This window comes from Aythya ferina (assembly GCF_964211825.1).
Source record: "Aythya ferina genome assembly, chromosome: 5".
Classification (NCBI taxonomy): Eukaryota; Metazoa; Chordata; class Aves; order Anseriformes; family Anatidae; genus Aythya; species Aythya ferina.
This window is the reverse complement of record NC_140301.1, coordinates 7,410,516-7,434,285: the sequence shown is the minus strand read 5'-3', so window position 1 is coordinate 7,434,285 and position 23,770 is coordinate 7,410,516. Positions and strand designations below refer to the sequence as shown.

General features: G+C 37.4%; 1 protein-coding gene across 3 annotated transcripts in view; it reads right to left on the bottom strand.

The window, feature by feature from the left end:
- Positions 1 to 23,770, bottom strand: part of LOC311437034 (uncharacterized protein) — a 97,674-nt gene extending 73,904 nt beyond the window's left edge. The window contains exon 1 of one of the 3 annotated variants that reach the window (XR_014693206.1): positions 23,657 to 23,770. The gene's annotated coding sequence lies outside the window, so the exon portion shown is untranslated. Of the gene's footprint in view, positions 1 to 23,224; positions 23,322 to 23,656 lie in introns of those variants that run through there. The other 2 variants (XR_014693207.1, XR_014693208.1) reach the window with 2 other exon arrangements.

Sequence of the window (23,770 nt, the reverse complement as noted above, 5' to 3'; positions counted from 1 at the left end):
TACCTTACAGATGCCCCAAAATCTGTAAATCAAACTAATATTCTTTCCATTTCAGTGAAAAGAAAAAAAAAAAAAAAAAAGAAGAAAACAAAACAAAAAAAAGACCCAATGCCATGTGTCTTATTTAGTGTGTTTTTTTTTTTTTTTTTTTTTTTTTTTTTCCAGACAGTGCATCTATACAATTTCTACATCATTAAATCGTCTTCCTATGTTTCCAAATGTCTTGCAGTTCTGCTGGGTAAGCATTAGTTCATTCACGTAGTTAGAAATGCTACCTTTTATACACGAGATATTTTACTTCTTTGGTTATTTAATGCACAGCTACTGTGGCTGGAAAAAAAAAAAAAAAAAAAAAAAAAAAAAAGCAGCATGCAAGAGATCTCTAAACTATTTGTCCTTTGGAGACAAATTTACTCTTTTTAAATGGGTAGGTTAAAATTGACACTTAAAAAATAGAATGACCTACTCATTTTTATAAGATGCTGGTATATGTTATTTGCTCAAACATAGCTATGCAACTGCAATACAGCCTTGCAATGTTCTGTATGTATGTGAGAAAGGCATGAATGAAAGGAAAAAAGAATAAAAAAAATAAAATGAGAAAGCATTCTCTCACTAAAAGCAAGAATTGCAAAACAGCAGATAAAAATTTCCCAATTCTGTTACAGATTGGCTATAATACTGCAAATAAGAAACTAGTCTGTCTTTTCGTACCTATAAAACAGGTAATGCCTCTTCCTGAACTCACAGAGATGTTACGATGCTTCATTTGTTAACACGGACAAACATTCCTGTCTGCACCCACCAAGACAGATGGGATAGTCTCTATATCCTGACACTACAGATATTCTAAACAGACATTTAACCATTTTCTTCCACTTATATTGTACCTATCATTAAAAAAAATAATATGCAGAGACTAAGTTCCAAACATAACCACCACATAAACATCACAGGTCTAGCAGTGCCTTGAGCTGACACTGTTGAATGCTGAAGAAATGTTACAGAAAGCATTAATACTACACTGGATATTGGAAAACATTTCTGCTAAGCACCGGACTATCAGAACTGGAAGTTACACATGAAACACCTTTCCCCGGCTCCAGCACTGCTGCCCAGCTCTGCCTCTACTCCACCATCCAGCTTCTGTCTTCTCCAACCCCCCTGCCAGCTAAAGGCAACACTTTGCCCAGGAGAAAAGACCAGACAAGCCCTTCTGACAGACAGCCTGGATGGGTTTCAATCATTCTGTCCTCTTTTACTGTTTATTCATGGAGCGCACGAGGCTCAGGCATTTTATGAGATCTCCAACAGAGAGACGGTGAAATCTCAGCACATGAGTCAACTATTAAGAAGCAAAATTTATCAAATGAGAGAAAACCATTTTAAAAGTGCTAGTAATGTTTCTAGACTGCATTCTCTGCTTCTCTATAGCTGAATGAAAAAAGATTTAGACAAATTTCAAAATGTAAAGCTCACGCATACGTAGAAGGGTTTTAATAGACCATTAGCATCAGATAGTTTCTCCCACATCTCCCTCTATGGGTTGCACCTTAAAATAAACTATTAGAAGTATTGTTAATCTTCCACATACATTATATGTGAACCAGCAAGATATAGCATTTATTAAATTCTGAAGCTTTCAAACACACTTCTGAGTTTGAAAAATCTTATTTAGCTGGAATCCTGGAATCACTTTTGCAATTTCTGTAGTGGCCAAAGTTACCAACATATGTATCAGCTATGTTACTCAGAGTTGTATATCTACTCTGTGCCTTTAAGGAAACTCTGAATTAGGCTGGATGCAGCAAAGCAAATGTACTCACCTTTAATACTATCTTACCCAACCCCCCCCCTTTTTTTTTAATTAAAAAAATCTTCCATGCAGTCATCCCTCACACACACATTCACAGAGCTGTGATGGGTCAGCCAATCTCTGATTTAACTTGGTTTCAGCTTCAGCTTTACTTCTGACACAGACTACTTGGGTAACCACCTAAAACCATTCCTGCAACAGTTCTTCAGCAAAGGCAACCTCAGTTTAAAGACAGTACTGGTGCAAATTGCAGTGTACTATGCACTGGAGTCATAAGCCTGCATTAAAGTACAGACAAAACCTACCTCACAGCGCACTTCTCATCTATGGAGTTCCTTCTGCCACAATCCCATTTGAGCGCTAGGTATTAAAGCCAGGATCTGAGTCTAGATGCTACTGTAACAGGTACTCTGAGCAGTTTTTGAAGCTGTTATACACAACAACAAAGATGCAAACCCCACAGTAATACCGTCTAAGACAATTGCAGGGTTCAAGTTCGGAGCCAGGGAAACCAGCAGGAGGCAGTAACTCCACAGACACCATTCCTGGAAGGCAAGATGTGCATAGTGTATGAAGATGTTCAGGACAACCCACATGCCATAAGTTCTCTGATCGTGGCTCCACGAGGGTCACCCAGGTCCCTGGGCTCTGCCTGAACTATTTTTCCTGTCTTGACTGGAAAAGCAAGCTGCACCTCTGGGCAGCAGAGAAGGTGGGGCTCCAGGACACAGTGATTCCACTCCACCTTCACAGGAAAAAGTTGCTCGACACAAACATGAAGAAAAGCCAGGTAAGATGAAACCTCTCCCCATAAACACCACCTTTCTTCAGTTATTCAAAAGTTCCCTCCTCCCCTTCTGCAACTTAACAACTGAAGGCATTTTTAAAAGAGCTCTAGGGCAACTATTTGGTATGATACATGGATTCCTATTAGATTTTTCCCTTGGACAGGACTTACTAACTTAAATTAATTCTGAAATATTAGACATTTAGGACAGAATGGCCCCTATTTTCGCAGCCAACAAAACATTGCACACCCTTCAATGATGTCAACAGTGCTTGAAGAAGAACGATACTTGTACATCTCCAAAGCACATTGGCAGGTGTGAGGAGGGGAGAGAAGGAAACACTCCTCAGTCTGCTCCAATTCATCACCCACAAATCGCCCTAACGATGGTTTTCAATTACAATATTAATAGTATTTGAACTGCCTTCATTACATGCCTATCTATGGAAATATGTAGCACTGGATAAATGCACATACAAGGTTCTTTTAGATGTATTTTTTATAAACAGAAGTTTGGCCTGGGTAGCTGTTTCCTTCTCAGATGTTTTCCCTCAGAATCCCTGTTGTCAGCTCCCCCACTTGGGCTTTTTTCTTCTCCTGCTTCCTAGTCTGGCAAAGTTGGGTGGCCGAGTAACAGTAAAAACATTAAAGATTCATAAAGGACATTCTATACATTTTTAAAATCCATCCTTACTAAAAAACCCCACTCCAGCTGATTCAGGAGCTAAAGGCAGAGTAGGAGCACTTTACCAAGGTGGGCAGCTTCAGGTGTGGGACCAAGCAGGCGGTGTGGTGCCACGCAGGGAGCGTGGCGAGGCTGGCACACCGGCACGACTGCTCCACCAGAGGGATCCGAACCCTTTTCCTTCTAAAGGCTGCCAGATCACCTGTGTGTGGCACTAAGCGCAGCCCCACACCAGGTTCCCTGGTTTCCTTTATTTTGGCGTGCTCGAGCGCGGTGCAGCATTCAGACAACCGCTGTCAGATGTACATTCAGGTATTCTCGAACTCCAAGACATTTTTCCATTCAGCCAGTTCAGGGGAGGTCCACTACTTGCTGTATAGATTTCCCACACTTAGAGCTGATATTTTGTATCTCATATTTGGAAATTATTATTTTCAAAATCGATCTTTTTATTATGATTATCCCTCCTCCTTCTTTCCCCATGTGTTACTTCAGATTCTACAGCCAACAATATTCAGAAATTGTATTTCTTAATTTTTAAAGCCTAAGACAAGAATACCCCAGACTATTTTTTTTTTAAATTAATTTAAATTTTTGGATGTATGTACATAAATTTTGCCCACCTCAGAGACGGACAAGGCAAAGAAAACCAGACAAAGAGAACATCTATACATAGGTATTACAGAGCCTCCACTTTTTGTTTTTGCTATTTACAATTGATATTATATAATTTACTAAAATAATAATAATAATGAAAATAATAATAAATAATAAACACTGAGAAATAAATGTTAATTTCAGAGAAAAATTAATGTAACAATTCTAAAGTCTGGAAAATGAGACCAGCCTGAACTGGGGACATGGGGGATAGCAGAATCCCTCAGAAAATAGGAAAAATTGATGGAAACACCAGAGTGGAAAGCCCTCAGTGGTGTAATCTCTTTAAACTACATGTAACATACATAAGAGGGAACTGAGGTCTCCCACAGCAATACTCATCTAGGCTACAAAAATGTGTGAAGGAGCATGTTCATTGCCGGCTATTAGTGCTGAAATGTTGCTACATCTTATGTAGATGTATTTTGATGATGGGTAAAGCAATTCTATTATATTGCACATCAATTGCTCTCAAGAGAGCCCTCTCCTTATTTATATACCGAATTTTCCATTCTTCCACAATCTTATCAAAATGTTACTTCTTCCAAAATCTTCCACTTTACAAATCAGTCAAACCAAAACCCGAAACTGTCAAGTTAGGGGCTATGTGCCTGTCTGTCATCATGATCCATAGCTAAAAATTTCCCTTACAGAATCAGAATAATTTAGATTGAAAGAAGTTACCTGGTGCAGCCCTCTGCTCATAGCAGGGCTAATTTTGACATTAAATCCTGTTGCTCATGACCTCATCCAGTCTACTTTTGACTCTCTCCCATGACAAAGTCATAGCATTTCAGGCACGGCATTTTGAGAAAGTAATTTCCAGAATTATTTAGGAAGTTACATAACTTAATAAAAAGCCATACAGTAAGAATAAAAGTTTATTTTACACTACTAATACACTGCCTTAGTTAAAAAGTACTTTAAAAAAATGGGATTCTTTTTTTTTTTAAATATATATGCATATAAATATATACACTCATAAACACTCATCAATCTACTACACATTATCATTATCATATGATCGTAGCTATTGAACTAACCTAATTTCAAAAGATTAAAATTAATCAAATCAAGGAATTTAAGTGATATAGTCACACCTTATGAAAAATCATTGTTTGATCCAAGAATCAAGTGAAAAGAAGTACTAAATGCCTGAAATTTACTCTTCATTTTACGTTCTTAGAATTATTTTGTTTCATCACAGTGGACAAGTTACTAAGTGTGAATCACAAATATTTAAAATTTTATGTATTAAAAATTCAATCATAAAGCTCCACCAAGTGGTAATTCTTATAACTACACTAAGCTAATTCACCAACAAAAAATCATGTTATAATACTCACAATTCTAATTATAAATAGTGAATAGCAAAAATGTCTATCCATACCTAAAACCTATCATTTTTTACCAGCGTATATTAATCACTTTATTGATTGGGGGGAGGAGGGGGAATTAAAATTGTAATTTAAAAATCAGTAATATGCATGGACTAAAATTATCTCTAGATATTAATTTGCTACTTCAGAAAAATCATCCTTCTGACTTACTGACATTGCTGTGGGCAACCTGAAGTTCCCTTTCTTAACATGCAGCTTTGGTTATTTACAGAAATTAACAGGCATTGCCATTTTTGGTAGCAAGAGGTACTGAACAAAAGTAGTTCGTTAAATGGTTTGCTCTTTCTCGCTGTTGAAATATTCATTATCTGTGTAATTTTAACAACCTGATAAAAACTGTTAAAAGCATAGCTGTGCTGCTCAGCAGGTAGTGCCATTTTTAATGAAACCATAACTATCATAAATAAATAATCATCTCATGAAATATTCATAGTGTACCTCAACTTCCATAAGAATTTGTTTTGGTGTGGGTGCTGCAAGACAAGCCACAGCTATTCTCATGTAGGAACAGAATTAGCAGTAAGATAAAAGCCAAATTTTGTTTTCAGAAAAATTGAACTTGACTTTAATGCACAGAATTATTTATTTTAATTTGGTACATTTGATAATGCAATGTCTTTTGCCCATTATCCTGCCCATTATTCTGAGATGAAAGCTTCCCTTCTGTATGGATTAACAATCCCAACAAACCTGTGCAGACCCTTGGCAAATGCTAGGGAACTCTTGGTCTAGTGCAATGTGGGTCACTGCCTGCATTCAGATAACGCTACAGAAAGTTATCAGCATGGAAACGTGATCCAATTTTGCACAAAAGAGAATCCAAGGCAGGCAGCCTCACTTGTAAAACCCAAACAGCATCAGCCTGGAGTCTATCTATGTTTACATTTTGTTCAGAATCACACATCAGCTTTCAAAGTGGATTTCAGCTTACTCTCACCTACCGTGCTACACTCCAAATCCTAACAGGCATTTCATCTGCAATACCAAACTAGAGCTTGTTCAAAGAACCCCAAAACATGTATAGTATAGACATCAAGTCCTCAGCACTGATTTCTCTAATCTATAGAGACGTTTAAACCATGCCACCACATTTGCTAACATAAACATAGCCTGAGTTGTTATCTCAAACCCGTAGCTCCTGTTTTTGCATTTACCTCCCCCCCAACTCTTAGGTTCCCAAAATCACACACTTGGACTCTCTGCCTTCATTTTATGAAACTATTGGAAAACAATTGCAGATTCTTTTTAAAATACTCTTGAGAAATATAAGATGTGCTTTCCAAAATGAGTATGCATCAAACTACCTGAGCTTTTGCTATTAGGTATTAAAAAATAAAAATAATAATAAAAAATAGACACAATATAGGTCAGATACCTGACAAAATAAAAATATTTTAAACCATGACATCAAAAGGCTAGAAGATTATAGTAGGTTTCTGCTTTGCATCATAAAGAGGCAGAATGAAGTATTACTGTTTCACTGTGAAAAGGAAATGCCTCCTACACTACGACTCACTAGGTACTACTTGAAACACTAAACACTGAAAGGAAAGATTTTTAAACATGCAGGACCAGACAGGCAGCTCTTTGAATGATTTTTTTTTTTTTTTTTTTTTCAGAACTAAGTGTTTCTTCTTAGAATAAATTGTAGAGCTGGCAAAATCCTACTGTTTTATCATTATGTGAAGTTTAGTAGCAGATGACCCAATTAACTACAGGCAGTCAAATTAACATCAATTTCAAGATAATTTATGACACATCAGTGTATGCAAACAGGACTAGAGGATAGCAGTATAATTAACAACAATAAATATAGTTATATGGAAAGTAGAGCTTGACAACCTTTTAAAAAATACATATATTACAAAACCAACTGGTAAGGTAACTGGTTAACTCTAACCACAGTCTATAACACATGCAACTGCATGACATTTACTTGCAAACATGACATGTGTCACTATATAAAAAATAATGAGCTTCACTACATAAAGACTGAAAACCAGAGAAGAGAGAGCAAAAAATACATAAATGTGGAATCTTTTAAGAGGCGTGTTTTTAGTGGTGTCAGAGACCTGGCTTTCAGCCAGTGCCACTATCCTTAACAGTGAGCTGGGCTACATCAGTTACACAAGATAATCTCAGCTGAATTCTAATGTAACCAATTACAAGGTAATGCTTAGGAAAAGATGCTACTTTCAAGATGGCAATCTCACCCAAACCCTAAAAAGCTGGAATAATTATGTAACTTGGAAACTTGGAGGCAATGAATAGTAATAATAATTAAAAAAAAAAAAAAAAAAAAAAAAAAAAAAAGCTAGAGCAAAACCTGGTTTTATACAAATAGCAGGAATACTGAGGAGATACAGTGATGAGAGTGAATCAATGCTAAGCACTGCAACCTGGTACAGTGCTGTCCCAACTAAAGTGCAGCTTACTGTAAAATTAAAAAATAAGCAGTCCAGAAGCAGCTCACAATGAGCTAGCCACTTTGGGAAAATGACGTCTGCCCATAAAGGACTAAAGATGCTCTGATCAGCGTGCTTTATCATCAGACACTGAGGAAGAGAAGTCATCAAAGACTACCAGATACTCCAGATACTTGTATAATAGGCTTCTGATAAGCAACGGATCTTTAATCCAGGGAAAAAAAAAAAAAAAAAAAAAAAAAAAAAAAGATGCAGTTGCTGGAAGCCAAAGCAGACTAAAAGAGAAGAATACTCTAACAGTGATGGTGATTTAGTGGAACAATATACCCAGCATTCTCCGTCACTTGAAATTTTTCTTTCAGAAAGACTTTTTTCCCAAACAGAAATAGAATAGGTCTTTTCCCAAATAGCTCAAGCAGGAATTACAAGCTCCATGATGATTTATTAGCCAGAAATGCTTGCTCCAAATAACATAGGTCAAACCATTTGAACAGAAGGGTCCCACTGGTATTTAAAAATCCACACGTCTATGACAGCACCCTAGTTAAGAATTGAATTTCTCACTATTTAAACATACCTTGTGCTGTAAACATTAGCAATATGGCACTTCTGATACATTTCACTAGGCTGATAATTGAAATGCCAGTAAAAATGTGGTTTATTTATGCTCATTGGTGCACTCAAAGTGAAGAGCAAAAGCATCAGGCTGAGCGATCAGAATAATGGTCATGTATCTGTAGTGTTGAAGCAGGTTTCTGTTATTCCTCTCACTTACCTGGAGCCATCAAAATCATTTCTGCTTACCAGCAAGGAATATTTTTTCAAGCATTATAACCTGTTTTGTGGGAAAGCCCTCTATTTTGTTTCATGGGAAGAGAATGCTATGATCATGAATCAGCACTATGGTCAAACAATGGATTTTGAGGAAAATGCAGCTGTTACATTCAAAATAAAAATACTTAGTGGGGTTCAAAGTTTTAAAACAAGTTTTTTGTGACCACTGACACTTTTTTTCAGCCTAATAAAAATAATTTCTGACCATTAATGGTTCATGCAGTTTATGTTTGCTGGTAAATGAAAAACTACCTACTGCAAGGATTCTTACTAGTCAGCCACATCTCAGCTAAGGTCCTTGAGGTGCTATCAACTGCACTGAAGTGAAACTTTAGTGAAGGCCAAGTTGTTATCACAAAATATACTGTTACTCACAGTAATATTTGTCTGGAAGGCAGTATCAATTCTGTGGAATTCTTGAACTGCATCAATGTGCATAAGTGTCACGTAATAAATTACTGCTTTTATCCAGCACTTAAAACACAACTGAAAAATTTCCAATTCATCTAATCCTCAGTTGTGTTTTTGCCTTGAACCGAGTAGCTATCAAGATGACCCTGACTTGCTGGCCACAGGGTATTACATTGTCATTATTTTCTCTTTAACTCACTAAATGAAGCAAAACACGAGTTAAATACTCTTTTTTTCCATGTAATCAGTTTCAGTAGCTGCAACAAAAAGTTATGTGATTGTCTCATCATATGCAAAATACCCTCTTTCCTTTAACCTCTCAAGCTGTCACCAACACTGTATTTATCCAGCTGTTTTAGGAGCATCAGAAGCATTTCAGGTAAGCGAGGTCGTAGGTTGGACTCAAATTCCACAGCAGCTGGTTTGTTGTTTCATGTAAATACACAGGTGATTTTTCCAACCAGACAGAATGAAGGGCAATGCCCAGTTTATTATTACTGTGCTCAGACACTGAAAAAGGCATTGTCAATAGCTTTGCCAACCCCCTGTGGTTTTCTCATTGGCAGAGCTAGCAAATGGCTAAGCATGATCAAACCTCAGCACAGAAACATGCTGAGCACTTATCAGATATCTTGAAATAAAAGTAAACTAAAATAAGAACCATGAACAACCTAACACTGTGTCAATTTTATGCAAAAGAAGATCCCAAAAGAAAGATCAGTCCATAGCAAGAAAGGTAGCATCTCACCAATAACTCACCTTTTTCAGTCAATTCAAATTCTGCAGAATGCAACTTAGCCAGAAAACCATACTTTTTCCTGTCCTACTACACAGTATTTGGGTATTTAAGATCTATTCAAAATTAAGAAATGTAAAAATTCTAGAAATTATGCTTAAAATCTAACCCAGGTTTCCCAAGGTTGCCTATTTTGCAGAGCTATTGTGAAGAACGAAGCCACTAAAGCAGTGAAAGAACAGAAATGACTTTTGGTGTACTTGAGTTGCACCTACTGAACTGTGTTTAAACTTAGTGATAGCCTACAGGATTCCTGGTTCTGTGCTGCCCTCCTCCCAGACAGCTAATCCCATCCCCTCTGACCCATCCCATTCCTCCATTATTCGGTGGTGCCTGTGTGGAACGACCCCCCCTGCCCTGGTGATCATCTCTGAGTGTTTACAAGAAGGCAAAACCCCTTCACTCTCTTCCACAGGCCTTGAGGAGACAGGGAGAGGCAATGGTTTCTTAATGCATTTCATTACATTCTTCATTAGACAAGGAAGTAATTCCACGGTTTCAAAAATCAAATAATGTATTTCTATATATCTTTCACTCCTCTCCCACTATCTCCCATATAGCTTCTCTCCTTAATAATAAATCTGTCACTGAGCAAAAAACATAGTATATGAAGGAGAGATTCTTAAACTCACCCAACATAATAAAGGCAAACATTCAAGAAAAACTGAAGTTTGCTTTTGTGAAACAGGCAAGCAATTCTCCTTGTGCTTCACCCAGTTAATTTTATAGATGTTACAGTTCAAAAACATCCAAGAAAGCTCTTGGATGTCTTTCTGTTTCTACATGCACCAAAGCGTTTAAAGAGCTGTGTACTGTGTACGTATGAGCTGTGAATGCCGTATTGCATACAGCTAGACAGCATGCCAGTCATCTACAACTATTGCTGCAGACATTTGGCTAAATGTGAAACATATTTTTCAGGTTTCTTTATCTGTAAAGTCAAAAACAGTTCATATAACAAGGACTTACTCCAGTAGAAAAGGCTGCATCATTGGAGCACTCTTGGTTCAAATGAGAACAAGCTAGTGGTTAAGTGTTCTTCAGGGGCAATCTCGCTTTTTAAATGTCACCCCTGCAAGAACACAATGAATCTGTGTTCCTTCTGGACAAGTCTCAACACACTTGTGTGCTTTACACAGACATGTTTAAGTTTAGTAGAAGATTAAGAGCATTTGGTTTCCTAGTAATTTTGAGGTATATGAGCTGAAAAAGTCATCAGAAGTTCATTTGGTTTTTCAGACATATCATCAAAAAACAAACTTGTATTTTAAGTCTTTCCATCTCCCCTCAAGCACCACTGATTAGTTTGCGGTTTGGAAAATCTGATGGACATACATGAGTGTTAGTTACAGAAACATAGATCTACAGCACATCACTATCAGTGCAAAGAATTCAAAACACAAAAATACCAGGCTTATCACAAAAATACCAGGCTTATTGTTTTTGTTTTAAAATCATTTCACATTCAAAACTCAACATTAAAAAAAAAAAAAATGTTACTAAAAACATTCAGTACATATTGAACATAATTTCTTTAGTAACATCTGCTATAGTCTGGGTACATGTGTGTCTTGAAAAACTCAGTCTTTAATTTAAATGCAAGTTGAACTGGGATCTTGAGTGTTTCTTGTATATTACTAGTACAACCAAAATAGCTAGCAGGAATGGCTACTTCAGCTTCACTTACCTCTATATACTTGTACCAGGTTATACCAGTACAGAGTTTCATTTCACTCTTCATTTTCCCTTAAATGCCAGTCAATGGCATTCAGATTCCAAACTGACCTTTATCTTTACACTAATAGCTTTTCTTATCAGCAGCAAAATCACTACATCTTCCACACAGTTGATCTGTCACTGTGTTTGGAATAATCCTTTACCCTAACATTTGGTGCTGACTATTAATAAATTAAGAACTAACAGCAAAATAATTACCCTTTCACCTAGGAAAACACTGGTGGCCACCACAGAACGCTCCCTCAGTGACACAGTGTTTTGCCCCGTATAATTGATGCAAATGTGTAACAGGATACTGTTATGTTCTTTTCACTAGCTGTCACTTTCACACACATACTATTTGTCTCCATACTATGGCAGATGCAATAGTCTACCACAAGGTTTTTTTGTTTATTGAAAACATCTCTACTTTTAACGTTAAACTATTTATTTATGCTGTCAAGAAAGATTTTTTTTTTTTTTTTTTTTTTAAGATTACAGATACTGGCAATGTATAAAATTGTTTTACAAAGCCAAAAATATTTATTTCCAGATTGTACATATAGTGTGTACCACTAGAAAGTGGCAAACCTTTCTCATCTATTAGCAATAAATGCATAATAAATTACAGTGCATACAAAAATTCAACATTTCACCTTACATAAGCATATAATTCATAGAATGCTGCAGATGAACGAGCAGAGATCTCTCTTCTCCACTATCAATAAATTAACCTTAAACTTTGTTTTCTATATCTGCCAGCACAGTGGTGAACTGAGGTGTTGCAGGCGCCATTGTGATGGACTAAGGAAATGCTAAGGTCTGTTGCTTTACCTCATCAATCTGGAACCCGAATGGAGCTTTCCCTAAAGGTTGCCTCCAAACACATTCCTGAGGAGCACTGACTGGTGACCAGAGCGGCTGGCTGGAAAAAACAAGTTGTGCAGCATAGTAACAGTGTTAACAGCTCTTAAGCAAGGCACGCTACCTCTTTGAGGAAGTCTTTTCACTAGTAATGAGTAAGGGGCTAAGCTCTCCCTGCAGTGGGTAAAACATTCTGAAAGTAAGGTTGGGGATTTTATTTTTTAAATCAATGCACAGCAGTGTTTTTCCCCCCACATTGTTCATGTACTAATCAAAGGTAAGAATAAGACTATATGCTGGGTAGTACAGCCACTTGGGTTACTTGCTGGCTTTTCTAGCATATGCAGTATTAATAGCAGAAAATGCAATGAAAGGATACTCCTTTCCCAGCATTTAAGGCACTGGATGGAGGAGCTAGCTAGCAGACACCAAATTTATTCTGAGCCTGTTTAGTGACCCTCAGGAGTACCTTCCTGCTTCACTTTCTTTTTACACAGCCTGGAAATGGTGACGCTTGCTGTTTTTTTATACAACTCTAAGATCTCCAGAAAGAAAAGTAACATGTTAAAGAGAACAGTATAAACGTCACTATTAGGAATTTTTCAGCAACAAAAAGATTTAGCTGAGTTCTATCTACAACAGAGGCTAAGAACAACAAACATTATTTACTAAGGATAAATTAAACTATATAAACTGTCACTGAATTATCTAATGGGCATTTTCTCTCTCCCAAATGCACACCAGATCAAGTATGTACTCACAACTGCTCTTAAGTCTTCAAACTATTTATAACTCTCCTAAACATTGAAATAATGTATTTATATCAGGATTAATCATCACTATAATTTAATTAGCATTTGACAAGAATTGATTTGGCAGAACTTTTTCCCTTAAAATAGGAAATGGCCATAAACCAGGGGAATGGCCATAAACTAAACACACTGGTTTTTCTCTCCATCTGCTTCTGGTAAGATGCATTCTTCAACTGCTAATTCAGTCAAGATCTTCTCAACTTCATTTATCCAGTTAATTAGAGTCAGATGCTGACAACATCCAGATTATAAATCAAATCTGGGTATGTAGGCAAAAGGAAAGCTGCTTCTAACACCAATGTACATGTTTTGATTTCTTACAGACCTACATATGAAAGAAGAGTACGAACTAGTAGCACAGTGGGAGCAGAATTGCAATTATGTCCTATAAAAGATAGGCGTAAAAGCTACGTACTAAAGCACTGACCTTGAGAACACTTGGCCCCAAAAGCAGGGGGTAAAACCTCACACTCCTGCCAAGCTGCAGAGGGAACTGAAGCAGGGTCTCCCACTTTTATGACATTGGTTCCAGCTAGTCAGACTGAGATAAACAGTTGTCGTTTTCCTTTTCCTCTGGCACGTTTCAAAGGACAGTGGTAGTAACTCCTATATGCTGTGGGGAGCCTGATCCTCCAACCACTGACCAGGAGCTCCCTGAGCAAGCCTGTCAGACCCTCCATCTAAAGCTCTTGCATCTGGTTTGCCCTAAACACGCCCCTGACTAAAAAAGTTGGGGGCATGTTTTTTTGTTTTGTTTTGTTTGTTTGTTTGTTTTTGGGGGGGAGCATGCAGAAGTACACAATTCTAGTATCTACAGAGCTCCAAAATCAAATGGAGTATGCAGTCTGGACAGAGCTGAACTCAAAGCAGCAGATACCACATTTCAGGATCACAGTTATATTGTTGAGAACATGGATTCTACTCAGCTATATCCCTGCATTTAAACACTTGAAGGCAACAAGGATATGCATCTGATCACATCTAGCATTCTTTTTATGCATTTTTTTCTATTTACTCCAAGTGATCATGTCTGTGTCACCAAAGAAAGCCTATCATAGTTAATGCTGATTTGAAAATGACTGTAGTATAGTACAATATTATTTTACTGTAGCTCTTTCTACTTGCTATAATTACACTTAAATGGACCAAGAAGTCTGACCAGATTGAGAATATACTGAGAAAGCTCAAAACATGAAGAAAACAACGTTGCAGTATATAATTTTCTTTCTATAAAACAATAAACAAACAAGCCAACCCTAAATTCTAAAGCACAGAACAAGTTGTTTCAGAGGATAAAGATTAAAAGGACCCCTGGGGTTTCTACTGAAAGCATCTAACAATGTTGAGTATCAGTTCTGAAGTGATCTATATACACAAATCATGCATATTGTTTAAGGTTCGTATGGACTCATAGATCACCTAGTCCAGTCTCAAGACAGCAAAACACCGAAGTGTTTTCCCATACCTTTGGTAATATTTCAGAAATAAGACTATTTCTTTTCACTTTAATTTAGAAATAGTTGTTTAATTAACTGAGTGGCTATACTCCATAGGCAATTGATACTGATTTTTTCAATGTTTTTTTCAGGTAATAAGGAACTGGTTTCAAATACCCCTGGATTTCACAAAAACTCCAAACTTCTCTGTTCAGGAAAATCTACACTAAACAATGGGCTGCCGCATCTACCATTCCCACTGTATCCTTTCTCAAGGTCTTACAACTTTGTCACATTTCAAGTCCCACAAGGTGGCTTTGAAATAATTTTTTAAACTTTTTTTTTTTTTTTTTTTTTTTAAACTTACCACAGTGTCAGTGACTTTCATTTTGCAGACTAACAGTTCTTCATCAGAAGCACTAGAACTGAACAACAGTTTGGGGACTCAGCAGCAATATTTTTTGTCCTTTGAAAGCTCAAAAGTTTTAGATGCTCATCTAACTACAGAGCAATGTCAAATACTCTAACTTTACTGGATCAGGAGGATCAGAGCTATGATTATATGGTTATATGATCAGATTAACTACATGTGGGTAACTGAAAGAGATAGTGTGGAATATCTGGAGAAATAGCTTATCCAAATCTAACTGTTTTCAAACAGCCAAAGAAGCAGATTTATACAGAAAATTACATTTTCTCTGTAAGTTCTCCAATTCCATACTCATGCCGTACTCATAAGATGTGGCACTCCTATCCCACCTTTTTCTGAATTCATGTTTACAGCAATTTATTGTCTTTCCTTACGGAAAGCATCTCAGACAGAAACATCTTGGCAGCACAGATGAAAAACTCACCATTCACTCTGGCAGGTACCATAGCCTTCTGTTCAGCTGCAGGCCTTGAACAGCTCAAAACAGCAGCCCAGAAGAGGAATATAGTCAAAAGTAGGCCAGGTGGCCATAATTTCCCCAGGAGGTGGCTACAGTGGATCCAGCACAGTAGGACAATTAAGGTCCAATACTCCCAAAGCTAAAAAAACAGTAACACTGAAATGGACTGCAAATCCTTGCCTTACAGGTAAGCCAGGCTTCCACAGAAAATACTAAGCTTTGGAAGGAGAGGACATAAATACTCAGATCTATGTGAACCAGGCTTCCTCCCCAAGAAATCTTGTCCCAGATGGTTGTAGGAGGTATGTGGCTTCCCACAGTGTGAGCTAGTGGGGATGCCTTGAACTCTCTGAGGAGATACAGTTTACAGACAGGTTGTACGTAAATAAGTGCAATTGTAAGCTGGAGCCTCTAATCACATGAGTCTCCAAGGCAACTGGTCACAAAACAATAACACAAACCATGATATAAACAGAAAGCCCAGACCAGCGCTCAGAATGGTGATTAATTTAACTCCATTGGTTACACACAAAGTATAACAAGCCTTACATTTATACCATGAGGCCCAAACCTCATTGCTGCTAGGTTCTGGTAGGAAACAAATTCCTAAAAGTAGCTTTTGCTTTGTGTTACAAAAGCAAAGATCACAAATTATTTATACTTGGCATATCCTTAGCACTAAACTATGGTGAATGTTTCCGCCAATAACATCAAGTTTTCGGTTTTTGTTTTTGCTACAGCACATGTGATCTACAAGTATCATCTGTAAGGATTCAGTCTGAGCAGTATTCTAGTAGACACAGTGATTTTCCCAGAGCTGGACTCTCACTTAACGAAATACAGCAAAGCTGTCCTACAATTAAAGAAAATAAACAGCAAGCTAAGAGTTAGCTTTGTTTTGACCTGGCCATGCATGCAGCACCAACAGAGATGAGGGATATGGGTAACCTTATTAAGAAACTATTTTTTTCTTGGTCCGGCCATTCCATTTATCTCAGGTATCTTTAGTAAAGTGAATTATCAGATTTATGCCATCTGGGTTTCTATTCTTCTGAAAATGTTTTTTTACACCTTGATCCATCAGTTATGCTCCAAACAGGAAAATGCTTTCATATAAGACTGCTCAAATAAATACACTATCAATCTGGACATGACTTTTAAGCCTCTCAATTATGTATATATCTTTTACTTCTTGTAAGAACATGTGAAAGTTCTTCACAATCATTGCCACTCAAACTAAAAAGCCATAGTATCTGACAGTTCATTCAGACTTCAAGATTTATCTGTCCTTTACATAACCTACATCTCAGTTTTTTGTTGCTGTTGTTTTTAAACCAGAGTACCAACCTAAGCTATTAAACAATATTCATTCCAAGCCAGCAAATGATCTCATTTCATACGCACATGCTCTATCTGGGTCGAAGTCCCCACACGGCAAGTAAACAATACAATTTCCTGCAAAAGAAAACCTCTGAAATTAGTCAGACTGACAAGAAACTCAGATTAGACTTGGCAAAAGGTTCACAGAGACCTAGCCAAATTGGCTGTTTCTGATTTCTAATGACACCCAAAATCACATTTGAGCCGCTCCAGTTTTACATATCATAATCCCAAGAAAGCAAACTATTTATTTTCCAGACTGATTCCCTCCCACAGCACCAATAACCATTAAAGCAAGGGTCTGATCTACATTAAATGAATCCTTACTGAGAAGTTTTAAGTATTACAAATAACATGGCACTGATACATAGATATTCAGCAATGTCAGAATGTAAACAAAACAAAACCAAAAAAAAATCTGTAATGGTAATTCTCACCAAAAAAAAAAAAAAAAAAACACAAGTGAAGAGCTTCATATTCAACAATAACAGTACTGTTTTAAAAATAATGGTACTTCACACAAACCAAAATATTATCCTCATGAAACAAGAGGTAAGCTTAAGACCTGACTTACACATATCGCAGTTCTCTTCAGGAAAAAAGTAAAACCTATGGCAGGAGGTGCACAGCAGACAAATCAATTTAAAGTTGGTATTTTAAAATGAATTAAAAAAAAAAAAAAAAAGAAAACCAACAACAAATAAACCATGCATTAGTGTATTCCAATACATCTGTGAATAAACTACACTGGAATTTGGATATATTTTGACAAACATGAAAACAACCTAATCACAGATTTTGCTGATGATTTTAGCTTATTGGAGACAAGTTACAACTACCTAGAGCCCCACTAGAAACAAGCCAAGCTCATAATTCACTGCAACTTTGTTTTGTGCTCGTATTTGTTAACTTACAACACAATGTGGATTTAATTAACAGAATGCTTTCCTATCATCAAACAATTTCACTGGCCAAGCACGAAGCATAACAAATCACTTTCTAAAAAAACTGACACAATGTTATCAGTAAGGTTTAATCTGTAAACCTTCTACTACTGTCATATCATCATAGATATTGTATGATACCTTTCTGAGGAGTGAACTTGACCCAATTATGATTTTGCAAATATTTACTCTTTTTACATATTATTGCAGACAATTATTTTGTGTTTTTACACTCTGGCTTCTTTTATTTTGAAATTAAATTAAAATGATCTAACATGTACTGCCCAAGGCAGAGAAGAGGAGAAATCATCACATTTTGGAAATGTAGAATGCACGTACTTCTGTAGATTGAGACCTGTTGTATGATCAGACTGAAGATGTGTGATAACAGCTCCTACCAACTTCATTTCAGGCTTGCTTTTTCTTACCCTAGTTGCTTTTCTAAGTGAACACAAGAGGGCACAGCTCTTGTGCAATCTCCAACTGTATTTGCATTCTCCATGTGCCAAACTAAAATCAGTTTGTCCCTCTTATAAACCGTACCCCTCCAGAAAGTTTGCAGTCAAAATAAGGCAAAGCAATAGATCAAAAGTCTTGAGTGCATGTAACTTCAGCTACTATGTGAAAACTAAAATACTGTAAGTGAAATAACACAAGATTACCATGTGATAAAGGTAATTCTGAGCCTTGAAAAGAAACATGTAGTGTATAGACATTAAATTATCTATTTCAGGAAATCAGATACCGACTTAACTAACATCTGGACCTCCTGTATATAAAGCATCCTGGAAAAGGAAGTACAGAGCGACTCAGGAAAAGGATCATCCTGATAAGTGGAGGGAACAAAGCGAGAATATAAGAGTCTTCCCTGCATCAAATCTTTGAGGCCAAGCTTATCAGTCTATTTTTAACACTGAAAAATGGCAGAGTTAGGAAGACTTCCTAGTTTCTGTGCTTTACAACCATAAATCGGGTATTCCACTTAAATCTATTACTATGTGTTCTACAATTATCCAAAACATTTTTTTAAAAAAATTAGTTACAAAAATAGGTAATTCTCAATAACAAAAGTAGCCCTTGCTAAGTTAAATAAATAAACCAAATGAAAAACAAAACAAAACAAACCTGTGTAGTTGCATGCAAGCAACCCACATATTCAGAAGGCACATACAAGCACCAAAAAGCTCAGCAGAAGGCAGGGGGTAGCACCAAAATACAGTTTGGTTTTAACACTGCTGTGGCAGCCTCCACCCTCAGCTCCAGAACCTTTCACAAAGCCTTTCTCCCAGTGCAGAAGTAGGCAGGCTGAAAGCATTTGGTGTTGGGCCATCTTCCCACCCACTGCACTGCTGAAAAGCCCTGCCTCTGGCTGCACAGGACCACTGTGCACACAAGGCATGGAAGATCTTTCAGTCAAGCACCTCCTGGCCCAGACCAACAGAGCCCTGCTGGTGCGGTACCACCACAGCCTGTGTCTCTGTCAGCAAAACGCCTTGCTCATGACCGCTGAGCAGCAGTGCTCGGCAGGCAGGCTGTGCCCTTTTACTGAACAAGGCAGTGCACCTCTCGCTGAATCAGTTGCCTTACAGCACCACGCCTGCCTTCAGAGGAAGCCAAGTCCATGAATTCACCTGCCCAAAGAACAGTGTTTCCACGAGACGTGGTAACGTTACCAGTAAAAGCAAGCAAATTCTGCTTTTCAGGCATATTGACAATTTATATGAGCAAATTGCTCCATCTTCTTGGTTTAAAAGAGCCTGTCTTCATGAGAAAGATACAGCCTACAGAAATTGACTCTGATGCCTGGATGAGAAAGATGTAACCTGAAAAGCAGCTCACGAGATACATGCAAATGAAAATAGCGACTGACACCAACTCTGCAGCAGAAATCTGCTCTAAAGAGGACTAGAGTACACGGCCACGGTTACAGCATAGATTTAATTACTAGGGTACATCAAGTCCTAAAAACAGCTTTGGCTAGAAGATTTTAAATTTATTTATTTTATTTATTAATCCTTGATCTTCGAACCCTGCTTGTCCTGAATAAATACTTTGCTTTTGCTATTAAATTTTAAAAGCAGCAACTGGACTGGGCAGACATTTCCGTCATGTCACTACCATCAGTGACACATCAGGCAGCATGGCTCAGATCACAACAGGACTTAAACACAGCAGCGTTCAGCATCAAGATGCTTGGCTGTAGGGGCTCTGACATGCCTGAAATTCCACTCTTGGCATCACACCCCAAAACCCTGTGCTGCCCCTCAGATGCCCATGTCATCTGGTTAGACGTAGATGACCAGCTCACTTTTCTTTGAAAGCAAGCCCAGTAAAAACAAGTAAGCACTCTTTTTCTAAGTGATCGAAGTGGCAAAAATGCAAGAAGCTTGTGAGTACAACCTCCTCAGGGGAAGAAGTTCAAACCACCTTTCACCTTCCATGGAAGTGCCCTAACACCAGGCTGCACTGCCCTAACACCAGGCTGCCCAGCACACACAAGGGCTGCTCACCAAAACAGCAGGAGTGGGTTCCTGGCTTATGTGCACCTTCTACCTGGCCTTCTTTTAGAGCAGGATAAAAGAAGAGCAATTACCATGAACTCAAGGGTGAAAAGGAAACGAGTCTTTTTATATGCAGCATGAATGAAAGAAAGCATCCATGCAGTGCATGACATGAATGTCTGGGGTCATTATCTACAGCCAAGGCTGTGTCCGTGTTGATAAAGCACTTGTCTTTTTCTAGTTCCATTGCTCCACAAAAACTTAAAAACAAAAAAAAAAAGTCAACCCTTCAGCTGGGAAAATAAACAGCAATTACTACTGATGTGTATTTACTGAGGCCTTTAGAAAAGTTTTGTATCAAATTGTTGTACTGGGAAGACAAACTTTAATTGGCATTTTTGCTCCTGGGATCTGACTAACACACATTTTGCTGTAACTGAGATAACTTACACTCGGCAAGCTATTGTTAAAAAAAAAAAAAAAAAAAAAAAGTATTTCCCTCCTCCTTTTTTTGGATTATTTACTTTCAGCAAGTGTGCCATGTCTGTTTGTCCTCAGTATAGAGATTTAAGTGAAAAATAAAATGTTCCTGTATCTTGGGTGAAAATAATGAAAAACAGTTCTAGCATGTCCAGAGTTGAGTGCAAGAAGAAAACAAGCTCATGGAAAGAAAGCAGAATATAGATAGGAGGAAATAAGCACATCACCACAACAAAATAATATTTTCCTTCTGACTAAGTTAGCAGCAGTAGCACAGCAGTGTAGAATTTTAAGCAAAATGATCGCAAAAGATCAGAACTGATTTCCAAGGATTACAGCTCAAAAATATATCAGGGACCTCCAGCTATTCGCTTTTGCCTACTTTAGCAAGATGATATAAATTTGTCATAAAAGCAGAATTATTTTTTTCTTCTTTTCAGAAGTAACCATCTCAAAAGTAGTAACAAGCCATAAAAGAATGCAAAGATCACATCAGTCTACATTAGTTTCTGGCTCCGTTCTCTGAAACGCTATATGCTATTGCACACGTGTTTGTTTTTATCTGTCAGAGTGGTTTATTGTTAGGGAAGTGTAGTATCAGCTGTCTCTTCCCTGCCATCAAAGCTACTTCGTTAAAGTTAATAGTGTTTGACTTCCAGAGGATCTCTTACCAAGGTAACACAAAAAACTTCTGCTCATCGTTATTTTTCCAGCAGTAAAGACACCAAATGGATGCAATATCCCCTTTATCTTAAAAAATAATAATAAAAAAGCCCATTGCATTAATCCATTGAAAGCATTTAAGAATTCTACTTGTCATTTACTAAATCACTTTAGCTGTGAGAAACCGTGCCCCAAAAGTTAACAGCACACCATCAGATAGCAGACCACACTGTATTAATGAAAACCTGCTTTGGTTTGTGGAAGGCTACTGTACAAAGGTTCCGATACACCTGTGCTCCTCTGGGCTGCTGCCTGTTTAACATTACTGCTTAATGGGTACAACTATTTGCATTAACTGACATAAAGCATTTAGCAACGCCGTGCCTGTAGCCCGCATGAACACACTGTCTTAAATAAAGAACATCCAGAGAATATAATGCTGATTTAGTTAACCATTTCTGTTTGGTTTTAACTAATCATTAGTTGAGAAATGTTTGATAAGCCATATCATTTTGAATACTTTTTCTACACTTCTAAAAACATACTCCTTCCCTTGATAGCATCACTGGCTCTGTTCCCTTTGCATTTGCATCTCTCCTCATCTCTACTATCTGCAAAGTGCTATCAATGCTATCTGATTTCATGAATTTATGTATTTCCCCAAAACTTCACTTATTTCTGTAAGGAAAAAAAAAAAACAAAACAAAACACTGGCAATACATTTTATTACTTTCAATCAGAAAGTACAAATTCTGTGAACACCATTAATGAAAAAATATGTATTGACAAAGAATTAGAGGAACATAATAAATTATGCTGGAAAATGTTTATATTTAAAGCTGCTTACATAGACAAAAATGCTGCTGCTTTACATAAAAACATGCTAGTTTTCTGAGAACTACTTAGGGACTGAGAGCGTAGGTTTTAGTGTAATACACATGTATCCCATTAACAGTAGCAAATGCAGACTTAACACAATCATTGAGAACTTGTACCTATATAATGCAAATTAAATATAACAGAAGCCATTAATCTTTAAAAAGATCAACACAGTCCCAGACACATTAGAATGGTTTGACACATTCACAAAAAATGTTAATCCAAACATAACGTTAGTGAGATCAAATACAGGAGGACCAAGTCTGAATCAATTTTGCTCTGTGAGTTACATGTTATAAAAAACTCATGCAGCTCAAAAATCTGTGGTAAAATACAGATAAGTATTTTATGCAGGATTAAGAAGCATCCAATCTCCTAAAAGGCATTATAATCAAATATTTGTAAAAGAGAGAGCATGCATCTAATGCCTACAATTAGGGAAAAATTAACTGAATTACACATTTTTTTTCATAACAGATCATCCTCCCTCACATTCTTTTAAATATGAATTTAAAATGTTTTTTTTTCCAGACATTTTTACCTGAGTAATCTCAGTACCATTTTTTCAGTATGTACAAGTGCACCAAGAACACTTGTGGTATGTAGGAATGCACGTGGTCATTTAACTGCATTTAAGCATCCCCTCCGTGTGAAATTCCTGAAAGCAACGAGGCTGAAAATAAACCAGTTAAGTATATTGCTTGAATCAACTACTCAGACGTCTTTAGAAGTACAAAGGGATACCTCCAGACCAAGCCTAGGAACAGGAAGGTGAGTGAACGAAGCGCCCAGCAGCTAGCACAAGGGGGAGCAGTTGGGTAACGCTACCGAGGCTTGCGACCCCTACCTCTGAAGGTTTAAGATGCAAGTTCACAGAACCTGCTCGCCGGCTGCCTTAGCCAACTGCACAGACAGACAGCTGCTCTTCAGGAACTGACATACCCACAGGCAAGCACCTACTGCGAAATGAAAGCTGGCGTCCTTAAAACCACTTTCTATGCATGCACGCTTCAGAAAGCAGCCGTGCAGCCCCATGAAATGTTTGCAACTTTTTTTTCTAAAAAACAAGAGCAATTGCATTCGCTATCTGGTCACTATTTTAACCACAGCTGCAAAATTCAAGCGTTTGTGGGTGGAGGGAACTTCTATACATTTTTAAAAATTTTGGTAACATAGAAGCACTGCAAATTAAGTGAATTACAAGTCATCAGAGAGTATCACTGAAGTCCCCATGTGCTCCTGCATATCAACTCATTTCAAACGTTGTACAAAACCATACCAAATATCAACCTTTCCTCCATCTTGAGGGAACTAGTAAGTTGCAGTACACATTGAAATACACTAAAATGCATTTGTAAATCACTGACCCTTATGAGCTTTGCTGTTTCAGTGA